The sequence below is a fragment of the Gopherus evgoodei genome, chromosome 1 (genome assembly GCF_007399415.2).
Source record: "Gopherus evgoodei ecotype Sinaloan lineage chromosome 1, rGopEvg1_v1.p, whole genome shotgun sequence".
In the NCBI taxonomy this organism is placed as follows: Eukaryota; Metazoa; Chordata; order Testudines; family Testudinidae; genus Gopherus; species Gopherus evgoodei.
The window spans coordinates 17,011,636-17,030,803 of NC_044322.1; the positions used below are offsets into that span (position 1 = coordinate 17,011,636).

Sequence of the window (19,168 nt, forward strand, 5' to 3'; positions counted from 1 at the left end):
GTAGATTATGTTCACACTATTTAAATCAGAGAGGTTGACAGGCTGGGGCTTGGTTTGGATTTTGAATTTTTTGGTTTGGATTTTGAGTTTTCTTTGCTAAAAGATCCTGAGTGATGTTATGTGAGGCTACACTGCACATCCTCCAATATGACAGAGTATTATATCAACAAGTCACACTATAAAAGCCTCATTTTAAATTGCATTTCATGAAATGTTCATAATTCACTTAATAAAAATAAAATCTTATAAATGTTCCACTTATTGAGGAAAATTCAAACTGAATAGCAGACCTGATGGCAATAACCATTAACATTTGAAGCAATGCTTTCCTCTTTTAATCTCCTATCAGAAAATCACAGAGCCCTGTGTTTCCCTACCGCCTAATCCTGTAGTGGGAGACAACTGATCAACTCCCAGCAGAGCTACTGGAATGGATCCACCGCACCACCTGCTCTGCAGAGCCAGTAATAGTGTGACAAAGGTAGAAGACATAGCCAGAAAGAGTCCACAGGGAGTTTGTTTTGCTCAACCCTCCTTGTTCCATGGACAATAGCAAGGTTAACTTGCTAACTATAGCTATTAGCTCCTCAGCTGTAGGGGCGATGCATTCTGTGACCACCACAATGGGGATCAGAGTCTAGGGGGCATCTGTTTAGATTTTTATACAGCCCTCATCACAACAGCACCTAGCTCATGGAGAAATCCATGCTGTTCTAAGTGCCATTAAAATGGTACCTTTACTTGTACATGGAAATTAGATCATGTAAGAGAAAACATGTTTCCAAGAGTGGTTGTTCCTCAACTTCTTACCATGTAACCATGGCTATTCCCTCTCTCCACCAGTCTGAGTCATTGCAGCCATTCTGGTCTATGTTACAGAGAGGAGCACCAGATGCACAGAAGCAGGGCTGCCACCAGTGGTGAGCTCCAGCCGGTTCGCACCGGTTCACAGGAACCGGTTGTTAAATTTAGAAGCCTTTTCAGAACTGGTTGTTCCGGGACAACTGGTTCTAAAAAAGCTTTTAAATTTAACAAAGGCTTGGGCAGCTGTCCATCCGGCCCCCGGCCCCAGCTCACCTCCCGCTCTCCCCTGAACACTCTGCCCTCCTTCTCCTCCCCCTCCCCTGCTTCCTGCGAATCAAATGTTCGCGGGAAGCCTGAAACAAGGAGCAGGCATGTAAGCTGGGCAGGGGAGGCGGATGCGCAGAGGGCTCCAGGGAGGCACGGCGTGCACGGGCCAGTCCGGCTCCCCCTAGCCCCAGCCAAGCAGCTCCGGCCCAGGTCAAGGAGTCGGGCCTCGCGGTGCCAGTTCTTGTGCTGGCCAAGCGGCTCCAGCTTGGATCGGCTCGGGGAGTCAAGCCCTGCAGCGTCGGTCCCGGTGCCAGCCGAGCGGCTCCGGCACGGCACGGCACGGCTTGGGGAGTCAGGCCCCGCAGCACCAGTCCCGGTGCTGGCCGAGCAGCTCCAGCCCGGCCTGGCTCAGCTAGGGGACTTGGGCCCCACGGCGCCGGTCGCGGTCCCGGCGGACTGGACCTGGTCCAAGCCCCAAGCAGTGTGGTAAGGGGGTAAGGAGCAGGGAGGGGGTGTTCGGTGGGTTGTTGGGGAGTGGATAGGGGTCAGGGCAATCAGAGGGCAGGGAACAGGGGGATTGAATGAGGGCAAGGGTCCTGGGGGGGCAGTCAGGAAGGAGCAGGGGTTGGATGAGGTGGTGGGGGGCAGTCACGGACAGAAAGAAGGGGTGGTTGGATGGGGCAGGGGTCCTGGAGGGCCATCAGGAATAAGAGGAGGGGTTGGATGGGGCAGCAGGGGGCAGTTAGGGAACAGGGAAGGGAGGTGGATGGGGCAGGGGTCCTTGGGGTGGGGTGTCAAGGAACGTGGGGGGTTGGATGGGGCAGGAGTCCTGGGGGGGGCACGACCCCGTCATGGGGTGAGGAGGAGGGAACCGGTTGTTAATATTTTGGCAGCTCATCACTGGCTGCCACTAGGGGTCAGAGGCAGGGGAGAATAGTCTCCCTCACCTGGCAGCAGGAGGCTTTCCATCCACTGCTGAGTCTTAAAGGTTTTGTTTTCTTGTAAACAGCAGCAGGTGGCACCAGAGTGGCTCCTCCAACACAGTCTTCTCAGCTTGTTTCCCTCACTGCCAAAGGCCTGCTTATGTCTTATATACCACCAGAAGGTCCTGATCCTAGTACAGACACACGTATAGAGGCCTCTACTGAGTCCTGTAAGATCTACAGACTGCACCACCACTTCCAGAATCTGAGCTCATCTCCTGCCCCTAAGCAGGCGCAGGAAAGGGGAAAGAACAACCTTCTCAGACTGCTATTCTATGAGAAGGTAAGAAATGGCGCTTGCTTTCTTTGGAGGAATTCAGAGGGAAAGATCTTGATTTAGGAAGACAGACAGAGACCCCATATGAGGAATCTCAAAGAGAAAGAGAGGCTGGGTGATAGAGTAACTCACAAACAATGGGGATGGTGGTGGGTATGTAAGGTGTTGTAATGAGTGCATACAGTACCTCCAGAAAAGGTGGTGCTATATCTTTATTTTAGTGTTAAGCTGTGATGTCTTGGTTTGGGGAGGAGAACTAGGAGGAAGAATTCTCCTTTCTTGCCCGCTATGTAACTTATTTACACCAGTGCTGAGTATAAAGCACTGCCAGAACAGAATGGTATAGAAAGATCCTGTTCTCAGCTACCCTGGTGTAAATCTGGAATAACTCTGTTGAAATCCTAAGGTTTAGACCGGTGAAAATGAATTCCAAATCCATCCCACACTGTTTTATACCCACTTTGCACAGGGATAATTGACTATACAAGGTGCAAGACAGTGGTGGAACAGGCCCGTAGCCTTTCAAGACTTGGGATATGTTTACACTAGAGACTTTACAGAGGCACAGCTATACTGATGCAGCTTCGCCACTGTAAGATCTCTCCTGTAGCCACTCTATTCTGATGGGAGAGAGCTGTCACACTGACATAATTAAAACACCTCCAAAGAGAGGAGGTTGCTGTGCCAGCAGGAGAAGCTCTCCTGCCGACATAGTGCTGTGCACACTACCATTTTTGCCGGCAAAACTTATGTTGCTCAGGGGGGATTCATACCCCTGAGTGACATAAGCTTTGTTGACATAAGTGGTAGTGTTGATATGGTCATCAATGATAACACAGCCTTATTTGGCTAGAGGAGAGTAAAGGAGCCCGTTCCCCAATCCCCTGCACAACTGCACAGGGTCTACCTGTATTAACAGGTTTCAGAGTAGCAGCCGTGTTAGTCTGTATCCGCAAAAAGAACAGGAGTACTTGTGGTACCTTAGAGACTAACAAATTTATTTTAGCATAAGCTTTTGTGAGCTACAGCTCACTTCTTCGGATGCATTGAATGCTGTAGCTCACGAAAGCTTATGCTAAAATAAATTTGTTAGTTTCTAAGGTGCCACAAGTACTCCTGTTCTTTTTACCTGTATTAAGACTCCATAGAGCCACTGTCCTCCCCACCAACAGGTGTGTAAGGGAGTAGGCGGAGCCTTGACTTAGCTCTCCTCCACCCACTGTGCTCATGAATAGAATGTAACCCAGCATGATAAGAGGGAATTAAATTGTACCCATTAAGGGGCTACGGTAACTCACTTTTCCCTGGAGTAAGAGGGAAACAGGGAAGTCTCCCAGTTACATTTCTTTCATGGACTGTCCCTGGAGCACTGCAGCTATGCACTGCCCCTTACAAATGGCTAGTTGTAAAGTCTCAATCTAATCCTAAATAACTATTGATGAAATAACCTGGCATGTTATGCAGCTGGGAATAGGTTTGTATGGGGTTCTAAAATATCATTATATATTGATAGGTGTATGGCCAAAACACCAGTTTAAAGCCTTTTGCCCAGCAGCATCATTAATGCCCAATGATTAAGTGAAACAGCCAAGCACCACTGCACCTTGAAGAACAGTGGGAATTTTCAATGTCAAAGTCTCAAGCCATCATGCTTTAAACAAGTTAAAACATATTGAACTCCCATCATTGCCCAGCTCTTGCAAGCAAACCAATGCCACCTTTATCCTGTCAATAATTATTTAATTAAATGTGAAAGCAGAGTGATTAATGCAAATCAGTATTCACAAACTTTTCATGCCTTTCACCTACTATAAACTCTTGCTCGACTAACATACATTTATATTTTGTTTAAATTACTTGGAAAATTACTCGATTTAACTATCGTGGCAGGATCAAGTGAGGATATGTCTCCATTACCTTGTTGCGAACAGAATTCTGCTAAAGGAGACAATGCAGATGAGATGTCAGAATATTCAAAGTCAGGACTGATGTGTAGTTTGACAATCCTAAAAGGTCAGTTGTGGGTATAGAATTAAGACCACAGGTGAGGGCAGGATAACAACAGGATATTGAGTGTCAGCATTGAGAACACACCTATCAACAAACAAAGAATGTGACAGACTGGTCTGCACGTACTGACACATTGTGTTAGCTCAGGAAGAACAAATTGAGCACGTTTACTTGCATGACTGAAAATCAATGTGTCTGGAAGATGATAAAAAGGTTCCAAACTCAGAAAATACCAAGAAAAAGGCCAAAGATGCATAACTTATGTAGACAACAATCAGCAAACTTTGGAATTCATGATGAGTATGGTGATGTCCATGGAGTTTACAGCTCGTATAGATGAGATAACTGCATGAAAACTCTCAGCAAAACAGAAATAAATATTATAAACCAGAATTTGGCTGAGCATCTTTGAATTAAAAATGCCCTGGAATTTTTGTTGTTGTTGCTTTGCAATCAAAAGGATTATGGGTTAGTGGGGGAGATTTTCAAAGGGATTAATAGATGCTAAGCACCCACTTATGCCTTTGAAAAATCTCTAGATTAGAGATGTGAACCATCCCTAAGATAATTATGCCAGCGGGATAGAACCAATTTAAGTACAATCAGTTCAGTGTGGACACACTAGCCATAGCCACATTCCAAATTGCTGCAGTGCTGCCCCATATTCCTACTGGTGATGGCCAAAACTATTTCAGCCACAATGCCTTCTGGGTATACACCGCATAGTTCCCAGGTGCAGTAGGTTCCAAGAGATTTTGAAAGGCCACCAAAGACCTGACACAGGAGGGGCAAGACTGTTTTGAACCTTCTTGCTATATTACCATAACCTCTAGCCATACTATCATTAGAGTGGGGCAGACTAAAATCCAAATGGTTTTGCCGACATGTAAACTGTTTTGAGGATTTCTGTGTGGACATGGAGCATTTGGCAAACTAACTAAGAGGACAAAATGATTCTTAGGACAGAACATTTCCCTACCATAGACAAGGCCAAATAAATTATGGATCTCTCCATCTTTACCCACCATCCAACAGCCAACCTGCATTCCCAAAATTCAGTACATTCACTCATCAAGATGTTTTATATACCTTAAAGGAGTTTTGACCCAAGACTTACGAATCTGACCCATGATCTTTTTGTTTTGTGAAAGAGCCATGAACAACTGGTGCCACTTCTGACTGAAATAGCCAACGTCTCACTCAGAGAAGTCATCTTTTCTTCCTCCTTCCGACACACAACAGTGCAACCAGCACTGAAGAAACACCACCCTGGCTAATACAGTCCTACCTAACTACCACACAGTGTCAAACCTCTCATTCCTGAGCAAGCTCATAGGGAAGCTAGCAAAAGGCCAACTACAATCTCACTTGAAGTTAATATTCTAGACCCTGCAAAATCTGGGTTCAGGCCAGGACACAGAACTAAAACTGCATTAGTGGCACTGATCTCCCCCTGTCAATGGATAGAGGACAGACATCAATTCTCATTCTTTCCACAGCAGGCGACACTCAGCACTGTTGACCATGAGATTCTGCTCTCTCGACTGAGAGTGGTGATCAGGGTCCAGAGTAACGACTAAAATTGTTTGAGTCTTTCTTGGAGGGATGCACCCAACAAGCAGTGATAGGAAACTCCATTTCCACCATTAGACTCCCTCACTTCTGGAGTCCACAAGGTTCAAGTATCTCTCTGGTCCTTTTCAATATCTACATACAATCACTAGGTGAACTAATCATATGACATGGATACAAATGCCAGCAATACCGGGATGATATTCAGCTCTACCTATTCTTCACCATATATGACCATGACACTACAACCAAGATGGCCCAGTGCTTGGATGAGATCAGTCCTTGAATGCAGACCAGCTGGATAAAACAGCAGAACTGCACCGGTTCCACGGCCAAATGATCTCTGCAGCAGAAGAAATGGGAGTGAGATCTTTCTCTAAGAGACTGGTGCTCACTTTTGGGGGATTGATTAATTAAATAACTTGATTTTAAAATTTCAAACTAGCCATAGATTTGGTCCTCAATGGCATTTGACAAAAACTTACCTGGAATTAATAACCAAGTTGCAAGTGCTTAAAAATCATGGCTTGGAGCACTGTGTGAATTGCCACTAAATGTTTGACAACATACCAAATCAAGCCTATTTTCTCTGCAATGGAAATTAAAATTTCAAAATTAAATTTGCAGTCTACTTTAGAGCACTTAATCTAATTCTTGACACTTACAATAATGAATCATATTTCTCAGATACTGAGCAACTGAGGAAAGATTAAGGCATGTCACTAAATAAATCCACATTTTTCTAATTTACTTAATATATGATAGCTGTGTTTTCCCTGAATTTTTATATTCAGCCTTTTCCAGTTTCTTGATAATATGTATGATCAGGACACAGCTTAGAGTGCAAAATAATTGGTCTTCTATGCCAGTGTTTCTCCACAACCAGTCCGTGGACCAATGCCGGTCCCTGAGATCTCCTTGACACAGTTTAGGAAGGCAGCAAGCCGGTCCCTGATATCAAGATGGTTGAGAAACACTGTTCTATACCATTATTCTCCTTAACAAAATTACTCTTTTAGTGCCATTTAGACATTCCTCTGGCCATCCCTTCTCAGTGCAAGTGCTCCAAGACTGCAGCCATCCTGCCCTCAGTCTGGTATATCACGCTATTGAAACGTACATGTAGACTGAGATTTTAGTACCTACAAAATAATGATTTATCAGTAGAATTCAAACTCAGTGCAAGTGAAAGATGGATGATCCACACAAGCCTGTCACAGCACTGAGTTTCAGTGTTATCGCTAGAGCTTTCAGTGCCGCTGATATCAACTGACAGGGCATCTTTCCAGTTTGTGCCATTTGAAACTAAACATAGTTCAGACTTGAGGTGCCTTCCATTCTTGTTTTGCATTTTGGAAAAATGGCATCATATGCTGTTGAGAACTCAAAAAGGCACCCAGCTAGCACTATATTTCTGCATATGTTCAGAGTTACATCATGGGTTAGAATTAGAAAAAGCATCAGGAAAAGTAGGTGGATGAGGCATTTCTAGAACAAATAACAGAAATATCCAAAACACAAGGCCTGATAGTAATTGGGGAATTTAATATGATAAAAACACAATGTCCAAGAGGTTCTTGGAATGTACTGGGGACAACTTTTTGTCTCAGGAAGTGGAGGAAAGAAACAAAGAAACCGCCATTTTAGACTTATATAAAAACTACATTACATAAACTATTACATTAAAAGAATGCTAAGGTTGTAAAGTCAAGCACTCAGAAGTTAGGAAATGCTTGAATAGTTAAGGGTTAATGCCTCTTTTACCTGTAAAGGGTTAAGAAGTTCACCTAGCCTAGCTGCCACCTGACCAGAAGAATCAATGGGGGAACAAGACGTTTCAAAAGGAAGGAGGGAAGTTTTTCCTTTGTTTAGAGTCTCAGTTTCAGCTGGAGTGAAAAAGATCAAGGAACCAGCCTCTTATCAGAGTAGTGAGTTTTAGAAAGGGATAAATAGGTTTATGGTTTTTTCTTTGTAACTTGTCTTGGTACCATTAAGGGAATTATCAAATTTGGGTATTCTTGTGTGTATTAAGATTTTTGCCCAGGGGAACATCCTCTGTGTTTTGAATCTGTTGTCTGTGAGAGTAGCTGGTATGCTAATCTCTCCCAGAGGGTACTCTTTTACCTTTCTTTTCTCTAATTAAAAGCCTTTTTCTTAATACCTGATTGATTTTTTCCTTGTTTTTAGATCCAAGGGGGTTGGCTCTGGATCCACCAGGAGTTGGTGGGAGAAAGGAGGGGGGATGGTTAATTTCTCCTTATTTTAAGATCCAAGGGGTTTGGATCTGTGTTCACCAGGAAATTGGTGAAGTCTCTCAAGACTACCCAGGGAAGAAAAGTAGTGCCCTTGAGTGGTGGCAGCGATACCAGATCTAAGCTGGTAATTAAGCTTAGAAGTGTCCATGCAGGTCCCCACATCTGTACCCTAAAGTTCAGAGTAGGGAAGGAACCTTGACAAATGCTAAGGTTGTAAAGTCATGCACGCAGAAGTTAGGAAATGCTTGAATCCAGGTTGCCCATGGAACCTTAATTTGGCCCTCTTGTGTGCATGTACTAAGGTAAAGTCTTTATTTACATAATCACATACTATTGTTTCTATAGGACCCTTGCCTCATTCACTGAGTGAGCAATTATTCAGTATTTCTTTTTTATCCTCTTTAGTCATTATTTGGCCCCAGGTCTTATTTAACCTACACTATCCTAACTGAATTCAAAGTTATTAATTTCCTCATGAGCTATTCTATGGTGCTTTGCAGATGTTAATGAACGTATCTTCAAAACACCCCTGTGAGGAGAGGTGGTATTATCATTCCCATTTTACACATGGGGAACTGAGATACAAAGAGATCATGGGCAAAATTGTCAGAAGTGTCCACTAATTTTCAGTAGCCAATTTGAGACACCAAGAGCCTAATTTTTCTGAGTATTTAAAAGCCAACAGGGGGAGCATTGAGATATACGTCTCCCTGTTCTCAGTTCCTGTGCCAGGCACCACAATGGCCCCCAGGAGAAGGAGCAGTGGCAGAAAATGTCCTGCTCAGTCCCTGCAGCACTGCATGGGAACAAACTCACTTACTCTGGAGTGAGGGTGCTTGTGCAGTCTGGTTGGCATATAAGAGCTGTGAGGGTGGCAGGGATTTTCTGGAGGTTTATAACTTGGCAAAATATGGGTACATTTTCACAGGAATGGCACAAGATACATCCCTGACAACAGGGCAACCCATGTCATATCTCCGGTCTCTGTTCCAAAGCATGGAGGCACTCTACAAAATGACAGTAAATTTTTTTAACAACATATTTTTCCCCTAATCTCATGCTTAGAAATGGCTGTACCATTTTAGCTGAATCTTTAAAAAAAAATTCAGGCTGAGGCAAACATCTGGCATGGAAAATTTCAGTTAACGTTAAAGTTTGGCAAAGTTATAAGCAACTGAATACAGGGTCTTATAATGGAAGATGTGGAGCAACCTTAAATATATGTGGCATTCCTAGCTTTGCCTTCAATAAAACACTACACAGTACAATGACATTTTTGGAGGAGGTTTCTCAAAACACCTAAAAATAAACATTTAGGCCACATAGGTTTTTTTAAACAGTTCAAAATTGAAAACCTATATCCCAGGTTTACACTTATAACAAGTGAATCTTTCTATAATAGGAACCTTGACAGAACATCAATGATAGCACTTGTAGTACAGGTGTCAATTTACAGGGCTATAGCAAGGAGATTACAAGTATTTCTCCCACTAGACGCACAGGTTATTAACAGTAACTTCTCTCTCCCTTTCCCACTTGCCTGTCTTCACTATTCTTTCTCTTCTTTCCAATACTTCTCTCCAGCACAACCCTTTCCACTCCTTCCCTCTCTCTCTCTCTTTTTCTTTCCTTTCTTCGAGGTTTTTACTTTCTTTTCCTCCACCATCACCCTGCCCTTCTCTACCAATCCCTCTCTTTTAATTTTCTTTCATTATTTCAGTATATACTAGAGCTTCATGACTCATCCACTCCCCCCCCCCGCCCCTGAGCACTGGAATGATGCACTGGGTATCCCCGCCTCAGTTTAGGTTGTCTTTGTAGCAATAATTACCTTTTTAGTTACATTTTAATGGGACACCTCAAATAAGATAAGTTATGTCAAAAGAACTCAGGTCTAGTAAAAGCATTCCTAGCACAAGCCTATGCCTCTACTCATCAGTCAAACACACTGGAGACAGACATACCTTAAACTCCAATTTCAGAAGCAATTTAAACTTTGTGGATTCCAGTGATTAGAGTGTGCTGCAGCCTGTGAATTCCCGTCACCATTATGCCATCACCCACATATACTTTTGTATTTAAAAAGATACATATAAATTGTCATTCCGGCTCTGCTCCTGTGATGTTCCACTGAGAAGATGAAAGAGGTCTCAAATATAATCCTTCCCCCTCAGAGCCCTCTGCTTCTAAAGGAAAGCAGAAAAGAGGATCCTCTAACCCTGGCCAGCCTTATATCAACCACAACTCAATTTTCATAAAGCTCTTTGGTTTTTAAAAATGGCACATATAAGTTGCCAAATTCAGCCCTGATTTACGCTTCATACAACTCCACTGCATTTAGATTGCTTATTGCATAAACCTAACAATATTGACCCACATACTATATGAGATTGCAGAGGTGAGCCCCATGGAAAATCACAAAACTGTCTCAGTGGTGCAGGGCTGCTTGGCCCTTGAGTTCCAGGAGATCCATTCTGAATGATACCTTAAAAAGAAGCAACATTCTTTTTTTAGAACCATTAAGTGAAATTCTCGTCCAACTGGTCAGTGGTTTTGCCATTGACTTCACTGGGGCCAGGATTTCATCCATGGTCCTTTGGCAGGCACTTTAGTTGCACCCCAACTCCAACAATCAAGTTGGAATCCTACAAAGTTAATGTGTGTGGGTAGTTGGGTGGCAAGCAGCCCTTTTCCCACCAAAATATTCAGGTATCACAGGGCAGGGTTTTGTAGTTAGCATGTAAGCCTCCATTTAAATAGCAGCATTTCCCACTTCAGACTTTCTCTAGCATTCAGTATTCAGCCACTTCGATTGTTTGAGACTTTTAACATCACATCACACCATGTCATACCATATCACAGCTCACTACATCATACTGCAGCATGACACAATCTAAAGCATTACAAACAAAAACCTTCTTTTTGGATCAAAGTCAAATCTTACAGCAACTGCTTATCTAGGTTAGTTTTTGGAACAGTAGCAAAAATAATAGCTGTCAAACATTGACACTGTATATACCTTCTGTCTAAGAAGTGGAAGAAAATTTCTGTAAATGGAATAGATGGAATAGAACACAGCCCAGAGTCAAAAGTATAACAGGTATTTTTAGCTTTCTAAACTGTAATGAGTAAATGGCATCCCTTTATGCCAATTCAAGAATAGCTCAATAATGCACAGTCTTTGTTATGTTACTGAATTATCTTGGGTTGCTTTTATTTTTAATATGTGAACTATCTATTTTTATCTTGAGAAGAACTTCTATATAAAAATTGCTAATACGGAAAAAAAAATACAGGAAAGAAAAGGATGCTTCGGTGGTTAGCACACTAGCCTAGAACCTGAGAGACCTAGGTTTAATTCCCTGCTCCATAACAGACTCCCATGGGACCCTGGCCAAGTGAACAGTCTCTTTGGCCCATGGTTAGGTGCTTAATTTCCATTGACATCAATTAATGGGAGTCTGACACCCCAATACTTTTAAGGATCTGGGCCTCTGTTCCTCATCTATAAAATGCAGAAAAGATTACTTCCTTACTGCTTACGATTGCTGGAAAGATTGTGCAGTGCTCAGATATTCTGATAAATGGGGGCTATACAAGTATCTCAGACAGAAAGAAATGTAGTGTAATCCCTTAACTCCATTGACATTTTTGTCCCATAATCTTTCAGATTTGAACCTAACAATCAGAAGAAGGACTCATATTGCAGCCCTCTGTTTACATGAGAAGGGACTGCTGGCAGAACACTTACCATCTGCAAAGCAACTTATTTATTTGTTTGTTTATTCATTAACCTTTTCAATAAACTATATGCTCATCTTTTCCCTCAGATGTTTGAGGAGGAGGTGGTCTGTGGGACTCAAAGTATAATAAAGGGCCGGTTTTGATTGTCACTAATTGATGGATAATCATTACATCTAGATAGGCAGTCTATGTTTAAATTACATTGTCAATTGCTCGTGGTATTTTAAATACTGTGTGTTTTTTAAATCTTTGTAAAAGATGTTGGAGCTCTATTAATTGATATAACACAAAATAAATACAATGAACTAGAGAGAGAAAAGGTGGGTGAGATAATATCTTTCCCTGGACCAACTTCTATTGGTGAAAGAGACAAGCTTTCAAGATTACACAGGGCTCTGCAAACAACAAATACAGAAACGTGTTAAAGCAGATTTTAAATATGTAGAGGGGAAAACTAGCACAAGTCAGTGGTTATAAAGTTACAGTTTTCTAAACATGGCCAAAATCTTTCCTGGTGCAAGCATTTGTAATTCCCTGGGACTAAACCTGAGCCCAACTTTCAAACTCTCCGAAGTTAAGCACCTAAATACCCATTTGAATATCTAAATAGGCAACTAATAGCCTGATTTCACATTGTTGACAACTAATGAATCCTACTAAAGTCAATGGGAGGTAAAGGTGCTCAACACTTTTGAAAATCAGGCCACAGCCCCTAAATACCCATTCAGGCATCTATTTACCTCCTTTTCCCCCTGGCCAAGTAACTTTTGAGCATCCAAGTCTGAAAACTTGACTCCTCGCAGAAATTTAAAATCCTGGAAACTGGATTTGTTCATCATGAAATGAGAATATTGCCTGATACTGAATCTGGCCACGCATTTGCAGTTTTAGAGCTAAGTGAAACAGAGATTTGCAGTTTTTTTAAAAATGGTAGACAGTGTTAGGGATACGGTGGAGCACAAAGTGTTGGAAATTCTGGGGAGAGGAAAATCTAAATAGCCTTTGTCAGAGGTTCTGGAAGGTGATTGGTGCATTATCTACCTGTAGGCAGGTACTGTCAGGTACACCCTATTCAGAATGGAATAGGAAAAAGAAAATCATGATGTCACTTTCCCAAACAGCACTCTGAATTCACTCATAACTACCACCACAAATGCAAAGAGAGGGATAGTGGTTTGAGCACAGAAGTGAGAGCCAAAGATTCCTGATTTCTAATCCCACCACTGAGAGTGACTCCTTTCTGTGCCCTCGAGCAAGGCATTCAGCTTCTATGCCTCAATAGACCCCTTTGTAAAACATGGGGACAATACTAATATTTGCCTGCTGTTGTGATGACCAAGCAATTAGTGTTTGTGAAGCAGTTGGATGGTGAAAAGCACTAAATATTATTCCTTTTCTTGTGAGGCTGCTTTGCCCTCTTCTCCAGTAGGTGAGGAACAGTGGTGTCAGCAGATCAGCGAAAATTTTGCAAGACTGAGAAGAGAGAGAAAGCTCCTTTTCCAGAATCCCGAGCAGACTATGCAGGAAACTCAAATGCATACATTACCCACATCTGATTTATTATTTATTTTTAAGAAGGCTCTTTTCCAGGAATCTTTTCAGAGAGCTGCAGTAAAGTGGCTTGGGAGAGCTCTTGCTCTCTCTTTCTCCTTTTATTCCAATAGCAAAAGTGCTTCTGGCTTTTCATTCCATACTTACTGGCCGCTGGTAAGTATTCTCTAGTCTTCAGTTCTCTTAAGACTCTGTTTTGTTTTCTCTGGCACAAAGTAGTGCTCTGTGGTCCCTCAAGAGGCCCTGAAACCCACAGTGGCTCCTGTAATAAGTCATGGAAGACTGGGACAAAATGTTTACTGGCTTGGTTTTTAAGAGTCATGGTACATTAAATGGCTAATCTAAAGTTTTGAGAACTTCAATTAGTTTACTTTCATAAGGATGTGCACAGCTCCTGTGCCAACAGCAGGGCTAGACAAGAAAGAGATTCATAGAAGTACAGGAGCTAGCTGTTTGCAAAAGGAAGTATTTAGAGCATAGGGCTATGAACCAGGATCTGTGGGTTCTACTGCTGGCTCTGCCACTGTCTCAGTGCAAATCCTTGAAGAAGTCACTTACAGTCCATGCCTCAATTTACCCATACCTCATGCAGGTGCAGTTAGGTTTAAATAAACAATGTCTGTGGTGTGTTTTGAACTCTTTGCATGAAATGTGCTATATAGACACAATGAATTGTTGCTATAATTTCAGGAAATGTTGGCAAAAAGACTCCTCTTGTTGGTGAAGGACCTTTGTGCTGCATAGTTTTTGCTGTGGTTACATCAGGCCTGTGATTTTTCCCTGGGACTTTTAGAGGACCTGTGGGCAACTGTTGACTATAAAAGCCCATTCCAGGATACTCTCTTGCATTTTCAGGCTTGGTGTCAGTTAAGACAGAGAACAACCAACATAAAGAGCATTTCTGATTCCAACCATTCTTGTGCTTACGATATGTGGCTTATGTTTGCTGCAGTAACCCCTCCTTGTTGTGAGCCAAATGTGGGACTTAACATCCGCACAGTCATCACATCACCACCTGGATACTGAGCTGTTCTGCATATAACACACACTAGCAGCCTCAGCTTAAAGTACAAGAATCAAAACTGTTGGGATTTTTTTCCTGTGACAATATACTGTATAAGGGATTGTCTTTTTTTTTTCATAAAGGAATCTTTAGATACTTCTGCAATTAGATGATTCCCATCTGAACTTGCACTGAGAACTCTAAAGGGCCAATTTAGAATATATAATGCAGTTTGGATTCCATACATCCACGTCAGACCAAAGCCACAACAGTCTCTCTCTATTTGGCACTGGTTAGTTGTTAGAGCTGAGCAACCATAGTGCCAGAAAGATGTTGGAAAACTGGTGAGAATTCCAGAGAATGTAATATAACCAATTAAAGGGCTCATGGGATTAATCTGTGTAGAGAAAAATCATAAAAATAAAAGTTTTATTACTCCTGAGGAAATTCTGCGCCACTGCAGTGCAACAGAAAAATGCCCCCTCCCCTGCAGATTCCCTTTGATTCCTTGCAGAAAATGGTTTCTGTGGGGAACCAAAGAGAAGCTGCATCAGTGCTCACTCACCCCTCCCCAGCAGCTCAGACTCATCTGTTCAGGCAGCCGGGCGGGAGGCGGGGGGAGAGGTAAATCACGGGGGGAAAGGAGGGTCTGGGGATGCCCCAGCCACCCACGGACAGCTAGTCCCAGTGGGACAGGGAGTGGGAAGGATGGATATGGAGTTCCTCCTCCAGCTTCCCTGCATGGAGCAGCCAGGGCTGGATCAGAGCTAGCCCTAGAATCTTTCCCTGCCCGCAGGAAGCTCTGCACTGTGCGGGGTGGGGAGGGAGATGCTCAGTGGGGGAATCCGGATGCACAGGGGTTGGGTGAACTGGAGGAGCAGCTCCCTGTACAGTGACCCCTCCCCCCACCCATGTACTGGGAACCCCCACACTGAGCCCCCTCCACATCAGGAGCCCCCCACACCCAAAACCCCTCTCCCCCACCGAGCCTCTCAAATCCCCACCCCACCAAGCCTCATCCCCTGCATCAGGAGCCCCCCCACACCTGGACCCCCACCCCACTGAGCCCCAGCCAGCTGCACCCTGATCCCCACCCCAACAAGCCCCACTCCCCCAACCTCTCTTACGCTGAGCTCTGACCACCTTCACCGGGACGTCCCTGCAAAATCCCATTCCCCCTGCACCCAGAACCCAGCACCAAGCCCCTGTGCAACCAGATTCCCCACTGCACCCAGACACACACACACCCACTGAGATGCCCACACCCAGACTGCACCACACAGAACTCTGGTACTCTTGAGGGAATTCTGCAACAAACAATTAAAAAAATTAAAATTCTACAAAGTTCAGCATATTTTAATTGTCTAAATAACAGAAACACAACAATATAATCACACCATTTGACAGTGAGGACTCTTTGAATGTGGACTGTCTCCAAGGGAATTAGTGGAGACATTTGAAAGTTAGCTTGGGCTGAACATTCAAGAATAGATTATTAGATGGTGATGGATGCTGTGAGTGAAAAGTTCTTGTCGATCTCTCGTTTCTGTTATTTTAACTAACAAGTTTTTTAGATACAAGGGGACTGATTCCAAGCTAATTTTCAAATGACTCAAGCAAAGGAGCTTCCACATCTTTCTCTATTATTGGTTACACTTGGTTCACATTTTGAAGGTGTTCTTCACAATTGTGAGGGTTAGAAACCTATTTTGTTAATAAAAATGTAAATTCTGCACAGTCTGAACAAATAACGCAGGCCACAAAAATACACCAAGTGGGCCGGATCCAGCCCTTGCACTGTATGTATACTTGACATACTAGTCCTAAACAACTCTGCCTCCTATGTCTCATTTATAGGTGGCAATTATATAACCTTTGATCATGCTTTAAGTCAATGTGCAGAGATTTATTTCTCTGCAGTGGAGTTACTCCTGATTTACACTGATGTAAGTGAAAGAAGAACCAAGCCCAATGTCTTTTCTAATGCTGCTGTCTCTAAACAGCAACATTTCCTTTCGGCTTTCTTTTATGAGCCAAGCCTAAAGGTGAACTATCAATAATTCGGCACTGTAGAACGTATCCAGAAACTATAAATTCCAAAATCTCTTGTGATATGTGCTATGAAACTATATGTATCAGGGACCAGATCCTTAGTGTAAATCAGCACAGACTTCAGTGGAGTCAATCACATCAGCCAGGTGAGGAACTAGCTCTGCTCCTTTAAATCACTATCAGGAAAAGAGGCAGAAGGGGCTGTGGCAAGTACATTTAAAGCTAGGCATCATGGATACATTGTGTGTAAAGGGCCAATTTTCATTTTAAATCATACTTGGGCTGGGGTGTAAGTTTAGTTTTAGAAACTCTCCTTAAGTAGAACTGCCAGTCGGAGGTGAGCATCAAGATCAAGGGGAGAATATGGCCTTTGTGTAGCAATTATGCATTCAGAAACCATCAACTAAATTCCTTATAGTTACAATCAGCCTCATTCAGTGAAAAAACATGCTGACATTTAGGATCCCCATGATTTCCACCCTTAATTTCTCTTCCATCTCATCTTCCTTTTTCTATTTCTCTCCCTCTTCCTTACAACTGTGCATCTCTCCTCTTGTCTTGCCTCTGCATTTCTTTCCCTCAGCAATTCCCAAATCCCACCATGGGCAGCAGTAACATACTTCTGATTCACTAAAATAATCAGGAATCAAAAACTCATGGTGGCCTTTCAAGTGCCATAATTTGGTTATAGATTAGGTCAATCAGATTACTGGAGTGGAGTTCACACCTATCAGCTATTGTGTCAGGCTGTCTATGGAATCAAGAAGACAACACTGGCTTGGATTACAATTATTTCCCCCTTTGGAAGATTACCTTCACGAACATGGAGGAGGGACACCATATGGGTAGCTAGTCCTGATGCTGGAGAGGTGCCTTTTGCTGTCCCCATGAAAATCAGTCTGAGTTATAAACTATGGAAAATCACCGTTTATACAGCAGCTCCACTCAGGCTGCACTGCACATGTGCTCAGGCCCTACTTGACATAATACAGCACTTCTGGATGACCAAGACAGTTTTAAATGATTCTGAGACATTGACAAAATGTATGCTGATAATGATCCTTCTTTCTCCATCAAAATACCCATTGGTCTAAGTACTGACAGCACGGGACTGGAAGCCAGGAGACTATGGGTATGTCTATGTGGCAATAAAAAAATCCATGGCACTGAGTCTCAGAGCCCAAGTTAATTGACTCAAGCTCATTGGGCTCAGGCTGCAAGTCTAAACACTTCAGTGTAGACATTCCGGCTCAGGCTTGGAGACCCATCCCCTTCGCCAGATTTCAGAATCCAAGCTCCAGACTGAGCCCAAATGTCTACATTGCTGTGTTTAGCCCCTCAGCCCAAGCCCCGCAACCCTGAGTCAGCTGACCTGGACCAGACACGGCCATTCCCTGGGTCTTTTATTGGAGGGTAAACATACCATATATGTTCAAACCAAACTTCTACCAGCGAGTGTCTTTAACAGTTGTCTATATTCAAAGACAGAATTGCAGGCTCTGTGTATTTAGTTTAATCTCTTTCCCCAATTACTTCTGCCAGGATACCTGCGCAGCAGCAGCCGTAGCTGTTTTGAGGGCCAGAGTTTCACAGAATGTCAGCACTTCAGTATTATGTCTGTGATACAGGTGCTGAGTCTGCAATTTGCATGAAGTACTTAATACATGCAAGTGATGGAAAATGGTTACATTGCCTTACACTGCTGAAACAATTTATGTATGTCGGTGTAGCGTTTGCTATACTGAAGAACTTGAGTTTATGATGATTGTCTAGACACATGGACTGGAAAAGAAGATGAGCTTCCTCCCCTGAAGGAGATGCTCCTCAGTTAAAGATATAATCAGAGGAAAGAGATGAATGTCGTGGTTACATTCACGGTAACACAGCAGGGCGACACTACAGAAATCATTACTGGACACAGATAATATGACTAGTGTTGTCTGGTTGAACTTGCATAGGAAATAGGGAATTGAATAAGTTACAAGTCCAGCAGACTAAGATCTAGGACAATAAGTGTCTTTACAGGAACCTTCATTGTGAATTTTAGGTAGGTTTTTATGGGAATGGGGATGAGGAAGAGAGATCATGAACCAAACGAAATCTGAGCCCAATAGACTAGATAATGAAATTTCCATTATTGTCAAAAGCATGCCATGCGCTTCTCATAATGAACCCCAGGAGCCTTGTGACAATAGGGTAATTAAATCACCATGTAAATGTGATGACTTGACAAATACAATACTTCTGAATGGATAAATGATAAATAAAAGACCGCATTTATAGGCCATAAAATCTGTATTTACATAGCAGGTATGTTGTGGAAATCGCTGAGAAGTGTTTTAATGGTCTTGTTGCAGGTACTTGCCTGGGACAAAAAATGGGCCAGATCAAAACAGAAGTGAAGAAATAATTTTTTCCCTAATGACACAATCAGAATTTGCCATTCTGAACCAAACTGCTGATTGATCTCACCCAGAATGTCTATACACCAAATTGAAATCAATGGGACTTTTGTCAAAGTAAAGTTTCCAGGTGTGGCCCTATGAAAAATGGCCAATTTGAGGGGAAGATGGAAAAAACCTGTACTAAGCCAACTGGGCAATGGTTTACCAAACAAAATTGCTTCCTGATACTCACAGGAAGTCAATTT

At 42.8% G+C, this 19,168-nt stretch overlaps 1 protein-coding gene across 2 annotated transcripts in view; it reads right to left on the reverse strand.

Moving 5' to 3' along the window:
- Positions 1–19,168, reverse strand: part of DLG2 (discs large MAGUK scaffold protein 2) — a 1,569,268-nt gene that overhangs the window by 1,222,486 nt on the left and 327,614 nt on the right. The gene's annotated exons all lie outside the window — the stretch shown is intronic.